General features: G+C 41.8%; 1 protein-coding gene across 1 annotated transcript in view; it reads left to right on the top strand.

Annotated features, from left to right (window-relative positions):
- Positions 1 to 687: 687 nt before the first annotated feature.
- lrrc8d (leucine rich repeat containing 8 VRAC subunit D) overlaps positions 688 to 8,668 on the top strand; it is a 34,795-nt gene continuing 26,814 nt past the window's right edge. The window contains 1 exon segment of the mRNA NM_001126881.1: positions 688 to 817. The gene's annotated coding sequence lies outside the window, so the exon portion shown is untranslated.

The following is an 8,668-nucleotide window of genomic DNA, read 5'->3' as shown; positions in this document are numbered from 1 at the left end:
AACACTGCACTAGGTGTCACATATAGTTCTGTAAACCTGTGCATATTGGGCATCAGACAGGCCAAAGAACTTTGACACCCAAGGCAGGGTGGGAATCTGTTCAACCTCCTACATACTAGCATAGCATTACTCACTGTCTGTCAGAGTTTTTGCCAGACATATACAAGAAGGGAGATAAAAGAAAATGATCTGTTTCTTATAGTTTATTGGATCTAGACAATAAATATCTTCTGTAGCTCTGCCCCCTCCTTTTTTCAATAATGGCAGCACCTGCTGTCCTTGCCCAGCCCTGCAGTCTGTGTGTGACTTATGCTCACCCTTAGTATTTCCTTGATGTCTCAGCCCTCAGGGCCATCTGAGAATAACGTGTCCCCTTTAAGCTTACCCAGTTGTATTGCCATCCCCTGCACTCCCACCCCCATGCCATTGGGTTCCCAGGGCAGGCCCATTATTTAGCGGGCCCTCCGCCCGCCCCTTGCCCAACCTTCCTTGCTCCAGTGTACCTCTGTCCCTTACCTCTGTCCCTTACCTATGCTCAGCGGAGGACGGGTTGGATAGAGGCTGAAGGCTCCGTTAGAGAAATGCAGCGTTGCTGGTTATGCAATATCACAATCCCTCCCCTCAGGAGCATGTGTGCAGGCTAAACAGGCACGGCTCAGTGGGCAGGAAGCACAGGGCTGTGTGTCAGGCAGTACGGGCGGCTGCTGCTTCTCCTCATGTTGCTCTCACGGCAGTCTGTGGCGCTGCTGGGCTCTCTCTGAGCTGAATGAAAGGCGATAACACCCGGCAGGGGAGAGCCTGAGCGGGCTCAGTCCAGGTGAGCATTCGCCTGTGTGGCCTGGATGCCCTCAGCCACCATTATATACATAGCACAGTTTGTTAAATGTACATTAATGGCACCTTTCCATAAGCAGACTCTAATGCACCTGCCTACTACCATAGATATTCATTTTATCTCCATAGCTTTTGTCTTGTAAGTCGTGGCATTTTAGAAACTACAAATCCCAGCATTATTTGTCAGCCGTATACAGAATCTTCATTTCTCTTTAACAAAGTCTGCTAGCATTGTCTGTTGTGCAGTGAGGGAGGTAAAGTTCAACTACAGTTGCATTGTATCAGATAAGAAATTTTCACGGGCACTGTGCCACCGTCATTGTGCAGTGTGTGGGCATGTGGCATTCAGTTTCCTCAGTGCCCTCCCCCTTGGGCTGATTTTCTTGTTAGATGGTGTTGCTGTTGTTCTCTGTCCCTGACATTGTGTCTGATGTGCTGCAAATTACTCTGCAGGCTGTGGGTATTGTGCTGAAATGATGGAGGGAGGCACCACAGCCAAACCTATAACCCACCCTGTGCTACACATATAGTAATAATAATAATAATAATGAATACTACTTTTATTATTATTACTGTCACTTTAATTCTGTAGTTGCAGTGACTTGCTTTGTATGGCTGTGTCAGTGCTACACTGCTCCTGGCTTATCATTCATTATAGTTAGTGGCTGTACTTAACCCCTGGGAGAACAAGGGATTAATTATTACTTATGTGAGGCCATTAGAGCACAGGGACATACAAGACATTTGTGCCTGCTGTGCTAAGCTATTATTGTGCTGACTGGGCTCTTGCACTAGGTGAGTGTGTGTTTCACATCCTGCTTTTGTCAGGGGAAGTTGTGTTAAAGGGAAGATTGACTTGTGTGCATGAATGTGGAACTCATCTATTGCCTGCAGGGCTCCCATCAGGGTGGGACAGGGGGCACAACTGTTTTTATGATCTTACAGGCCCTGGCCGTGCTGCAATTAATTGTATTATCCAGCCCCCCTGCTGTCTGAGAGATGGAGACTTCAGAAGGGAGGGTGGGAGCTCAGGTGCCTGAATGTTCTTTCCCCCACACAGCTTTCCCCCTGCTTGTTGGTCACTGATGTTAAGCCCCAGTAAAGCTGCATGGGGATTGGATAAACTGGAGGGGAAGTTCAAACTTCATCCCTCCAATCCTTGTGCAGGCTTTACTGGGAGTTAAACTTCAGTGACAAAAGGGCAGAAATGAAGGCTATGTAGGGGAAAGAACATGCAGGCACCAAAGTGCCCACCTTCCCTTCCCAAGTCTGCAGCTCACTGACAGCAGGGGCGCCCAGCTAATCCACGTAAGTGCAGCACTGCACTGCCTTTCCCCCAGTTGCCTTTCCCTTCTACCATTTGCGATTTGGTACTCTCACTTCTAATGTGTCAATCCCTCCTCCATACCCTAGATCCCCTAAGTGCGTGCCATTTACAGCACCATCAGGTTTTTTCTCTCCTCCCTCACTCCTGTGTGCCAGTCTAGGTGCCATTTCCTCTCTCTTTGTATATGCTAATCTCTCCCCCACTTTTACGAGTACAAGTCCCAGACCTTTTACCACTTCATGCATTCTTTATTCTATATATATGTATCTCTCAGATACACCATTATCTCATATCAAATGCACCAATCTCAGTAGGCTTCCTCTCTCCCTATGTGCCACCTTCTTCACCCATTTGCAGATTTTATCTCTTTTTCTCCTCACCCTATATATCACTCACATCCAACCACCATGTGCTAGTTAATGCTAGTGATGAGCAAATCTGTCCTATTTTGCTTCGCCAATAAATTCGCAAATCTTTAAAAAGATTCGCGAAACAGTGAAAATATCACCAGGAAAAAAAATTTCCGCCTGCGACTATTCTTTTGACGCCTGCAACTATTCTTGCGACAATTTGGATGCGAGACTATACTTTTGATGCCTGTGACTATTCTTGCGTCAATTTGGACGTGCGACTATTCTTTTGACACCCATGACTATCGTTGTGACAATTTTTGTACGCACGACTATTCTTGTGACAATTTTTGGATGTGCAGTGAATTTTTTCATCCATTTCGCGAAACAATCCGCCAACGGCGAAAGCGGAAATTCGCTGCAAATCCATGCCTGGTGAAACATTTCGCCCATCACTAGTTACTGCCTTTTTCATGATTCCATTTGCCCGTTTCATTTCATAACCCCTTCCTCTCTCCTATCCCCATATATGCCTGTCACAGCTCCTTCTGTTTCTGCCCATATGCCAGTATCTGTCTCCTTCCCTCATGTAAGGTAATAACAAGCTTTTCACCATTTGTGCCATTTCCCAAGTGTCACTCACTGCCACACTTACTTCCCAGGGCCACCATCGGGGGGGGAGAGAGAGAGTGTAGTTGTGCCAGTCCCGGTAAAAATCTTCTTCTGCAAGGGGGCTTGGCCACGTTGCGACATTTACGTAATATGGATAAGTTAGAAACTTAAGTATCTTGCGTATCAAGCAAAAGACAATGCAGAGAAGCTTGGCAGGGACAAACTCCACTGATCCCCAATGATCTGACTGTTAATTAGCACATAAATCAATGAAACTCCGTATATGAACTGCCTACTATAGATTTTCACCACAAAGGGTGTGGGCAAAAGTTTTGGTACTGTGTCCTTGTGTTCATGGGTGACCCCATATAAACAACTTGTATTGGGCCCCAAAGTTTCTGATGGTGACCCTGATTGCCTGCACTTGTTTGCCTGATAAGTGCCAGTGCAGTGGACCCTCTCATTAAATGCAAGCTCCGCAGGAGAGTGGGCAGCTCACTAACCATCTATAAATAATGCCCAGATTTGAAAATGCTGTATTGTACTTGTACTTCATCAGCAGAGCCAGACACAAGCCCAAAACTGCATTCATTAACTAGAAATAAAAGCATTCATTTACTTATAAAAAATATCTGTTTTCCAGAGAGTTACATTATAACTGGCAGAGGTTACAGTTTGAGACTGTGTTTTTGTCACCTTGTTGCACAGAAAAATATTGTCCTTTGGTTATAAACTCTGCCACTGTGAAATGGATACTTTTGTCTACAGATCCACAGTGGTGGATAATTAACAAAGATTTATACTACGTGTCTGCATCAAAGTTATTGCAGTCTGCAGCATGCTTCTAAATATATTGCTAATTAGATATGATGAAGGTGGAATTATTATGTGCCAATAGGATGATGTGGAAGTTTTAAGAGCCAGAACTTAAACTGCTTGAGAGAGAGAGAGAGAGAGAGAGAGAGAGGTATATAAATATATATTTTGAAATCCCTGTATTCTTTAATGGAAATTCCTATGACCAAAAAACCACAGTCCCAAAAATAGCAAGGTAGGTAGAAATATTATAAATATGTGTGATCTTCTGACCAGTAATTATAAATAATTACCCAAATATTTGGCATGTAGAGACCTCAAAATATAAATATTGTATAAACATTTTCATGAGCAGGTTCAGGTGTGTTGTTTCTGTTTGCATGCCACACTGGTTTCTCCTGTATCAGCTTCTGATTAGTTGCATTTTGTCTTCCTTTCAGTTTCTTCTGACCTGTTTTGCCCCTCAGCTTGCCATCCCATCATTAATGTAGCTTTCCTGCCTTTCTAATGCCCCAACCTCACTATTTGCAACTATAACTCACTGCATTGTTGCAGAAATGCATATACCAGCATGGCTGAACTACAGTCTATTACATAGATGGTAAATCTTTGCACTGTTGAGCAAATATCCTCAACATTATTGCAGAATTGCATAGCCTTACATTCTCGAACTCTTTATATGGTTGCTGATTTTGATTTGTTTGAATTGCATATCTCTTTATTATTAACTGCATATCTTGGATTATTGTATTATCACTTTCTGCATTCTTGCTGTATTGTTACCTAATTGTGTGACTCTAGCAAACTGTTAAACTAATGTCACATGCATGCAATACAATTAGATGAAAATGAACGTTTCACTAGTCTCATTGCGGGATGAATGCTAAAAAGCTATGAATACTTTTGCTAAAAATAAACACATTAAATGGGACTTGTTACACTCTGCCTATTGTTTTAATTTTAAAATATCCATATTTTCCTATTTTGTTGCCATTATAAAGCACTAATTTGAAAGTTGGGCTATGTTCACCGAACTTACCACCCCCTCTTCCTTTATAAACAGGGCGATTTATAATAAACAAGATGCTCTTTCCTTTCTCTAAGCAGCAGCCTTTGATAAGCATCTTATTAGGGGCTTCTTGGTGGTCTGGTAATCAGTTGTATCTGCTCTGTCCATCAAGATCAGGAAGCGACAAAGTGCCAAAGTGAAACTGGTTTAATTTTCTTCTATAGTGCCAGTACAAACAGAAACCATTGATATTTATTAATTAAAATAATAGACAAAACATATGTTTCGCATAAGCCCCATTCATTCTGCTCATGTTAAAAAGGTGTGTATACTGTCTCTTTAAAACAGAATAAAATCACTAAAATGCAATAATATCTGCAGCAGCTGTAACCAATGTAGCATTCATTTGAATAAATTTAACTGAAGATGAAATAAGCTTATCTTGCAGTATGTGTCTGAAAGGCCTCCTGCACATTTGCATTTCATATGGAATTCCTGTTGTTGTGACTACTCATGTACATGATTAGATGTGAGTGCCCGCAATGACTGTACATTCACTGACTTTAATTAAAGTTGCAGTGCAAATTTCAGCAGCACGGATACACAAGTTTCTAGTTGCACTGAAGCTGAAATTCTAGTGCGACAGTGTGAGTGAAACCTTTCCCATTGCTACTGTTTGAATCTGCACCAGTACTTGAATGGAAGATTTATATACAGTGAATTCTATGTACAGTGAACAATTGTATCAGATTTATATATGTGAGCAGTCAGAACTACTACAATTGAATACAAAACCTAGATGTGCAGTAGGGCTGGTTGCTAGGAGTAGCCTAGCCACTGTATAGCTACTTCAATTTCAAAGTTACAATAAGAGTAATCATTAAAGATAAAAAGAGAGCCAACTACAAACTGCTTTTGGGCAATTTTTCTGCATTGTACTAACATTTTAAGATCAATAGCCCAAGTGGTTGGTTCAATGGTCATCACTGGCTGTTCCCAAGATCAGCAGAAATATGTTAGGTACTGTCAAATGAACCTGTATAATCAATCATTTGCACAGAATACATTCTGAACACCAGAGAAATAGTGCTTACAGAATGACTAGATTGCAGCTTTCGCATCGGTGGCACATACAGAATACCAGGCCAAGTATCATTGTGTCCAGAGCAAGAATAGGATTTGTGCTATCATTAATAGACAGTAAGGTCTGGGGTGAGATTCCTTTTTATTTCCATAAAACGAAGAAACAATGCCTTTGGGCAAGGAATCAAAACAATTTTAAAGTAAATTAAAAACAGACAAAACTCCAGATGCCCAGATGTTATGCTTGCATGGGTACATAGAGTACTAAGGTTTTATATTCAAGTTTTACTCTTTTAGGCATAGTGATACCTTTAAAGCAGTGTTTTTTTAGGGTAAAACACCTTTTCAGGTCTAACATAGGGTCAGGGCACCGCTCCACTTATAATATGGTTATGGATATATGGAAACAATATAGCAACAATATAGCTAGAGATCAAGGCAAAAATACATATTCACCACACATCTTACTAAGGGGCATATTTATTATAGTGTGTAAGCAGGGTTGGACTGGGACACTGGGACACTGGGAAAAAACCCGGTGGGCCCCAGTGGTCCAGACCCGACCCTTGCTGGTGCTCCCCAGGCTGACTGTACCTCCCCTGACGTGTTAAACTTATATGCACTTAGGGGAGGACGTCAGATGGGGTACCCTGTGGGGGGTTACGGAGGTTCAGCAGGGCCCCTGCGGGGGTTAGGGGGTGCGGGGTATGCGGCCGGCGGGGGCACCTGCAGGGCCCCTGGGGTGGCAGCCCTTTTTCTAAAGTTTTCAAATTTTGTGTATTTTCTGTGATATTTTCGTTAATTTGCGTGACTTTTTCGTACTTTGCAACAATTTGTGTGACAAAATTGTATTTGTCGCAACGAGTATGAAAGTTTTGGATTCATTCAAGTTTCAGTATTGTGACTTTCCTTGGGCCAGGTTGGAGCTGCAGAGTGCCATTGAGCCCTATGGGAGACTTTCCTTGGGCCGGGTTGGAGCTGCAGAGTGCCATTGAGCCCTATGGGAGACTTTCCTTGGGCCGGGTTGGAGCTGCAGAGTGCCATTGAGTCCTATGGGAGGCTTCCAAAATCATGCACTGATGACTTTTTGCAAAATTAATGCACATCAGAAATTTTCATATTTTCGTATCGTATCGTAATCGTACTCGGAATTTGTACTTTAATGTATGTGCCCCTAAATGTAGCCCCTTCTCCCACCTAGTAACTGAAGTTCTTTAATGCTTTAAAGGGCATGTTAACCTAAAAAATATTTTTTGCCTAATAAAAGAAAACATCATTTTAAGCAATATATAAGTTATTTGTATAAATGATTGACATTTAAAGCAGTGTTTCTCTATCCTTTTCTGTTCTCTGCCCTGGTGGCTCTGACTTTTGAAACAATGTAACACAAGGCAGCAGACTGACAGACCTGCCTTTGCTAGAGGAGCCTGGCATTTGCAACATTGTTTAAAAAGTCATAACCAGGAATAAAGCGATTGTTGCTTTGTTGTTAATTTATTTCAAATTTTATATTGGAAAGTTGCTTAGAATTAAGTTTTCTTTTATTGGGCAACATTTTTTTTTTAGATTGACATAAAAAATGTAAGGATAAGTCACTGGCAAATCGTATGCCAACAGAATAGGCTGCAGGGTGAATATTTTATAAAGCTTACAGAGGTAAATTCTAATATCTATATACATAATTTATTTATAATAACCAAGATTCAGTGAGTCATGTAATGTAAGATTGTAAGCTTTACAGGGCAGGGACTTCCTTCCTATTTTGTCTTTTACCACTTAATCTCTGTGTAAGGCTCTCGAGGTTTAGTTAGCCTTTATTGCAGGTAGTCCCCAAAGGTTTTGAACAGCTAAGTGTGGTCCTAATTTATAAGTTCAAAGGGGGAAATTTTTCCCTGTCCTGATTTAAAGGAGAAGGAAAGGTAAAAACTCAGTAAGCTTTATCAGAAAGGTCTATGTAAATACAGCCATAAGCACTCACAGAAACGCTGCACTGACTTCTCTGTAAAAAGATTAGTTGTGTCTGTAATTCCTGTGCCACAGACACGCAGCTTTCTGTTCTCTGCTCTTTCCTGCTCCCCCCTCCCTCAAGAATGGCAAGAACTCACTCCCCCCCTTAGGAATGTGGATCTGAGCCAATCAGCAGCAAGCTGGCTCATAGGGGCACATTTTCTTATCCACGAACGCTCCGAGCGTTCATTTGATCGGTCCAATCAAGTTTTTTGTACCTTGCACAAGTTTTTCGTACCTTGCGCTTAAGCATTTTCATGATATTTGCGATCTTCAGAAATTTTCGTTTCCAATCCGAATTTTTCCCATTCGGGATTTAAACTTGTGTTTTGATGAATCTGCCCCATAGTCTTACTAACTGAGCATGTTCACTTGGTCTGCATGTCTGTGCAGGAGTGAGGCATTATGGGAACTTCCTTTACACAGCTCAGCGTTTTTTCTTCCTGTTTGGCTTCAGATCTTCTGAACAGGTGAAATATGGGGAGACTTAAGGGCACTATTGAGACAACTGAAGGTGTGCCTGCAGCTTGTGATTAACTCTTTATTAGCCTTTCCTTCTCCTTTAAAGTATTTTCCTGGCATTTCAGTAACTCGCCCATGAAGTGTCAGTCTTTCATAGATGGAGCCAAC

This window comes from Xenopus tropicalis, chromosome 4 (assembly GCF_000004195.4).
Source record: "Xenopus tropicalis strain Nigerian chromosome 4, UCB_Xtro_10.0, whole genome shotgun sequence".
Taxonomy (NCBI): Eukaryota; Metazoa; Chordata; class Amphibia; order Anura; family Pipidae; genus Xenopus; species Xenopus tropicalis.
Note: the sequence above shows the minus strand (reverse complement) of the source record. Positions and strands in the feature narration are given on the sequence as shown.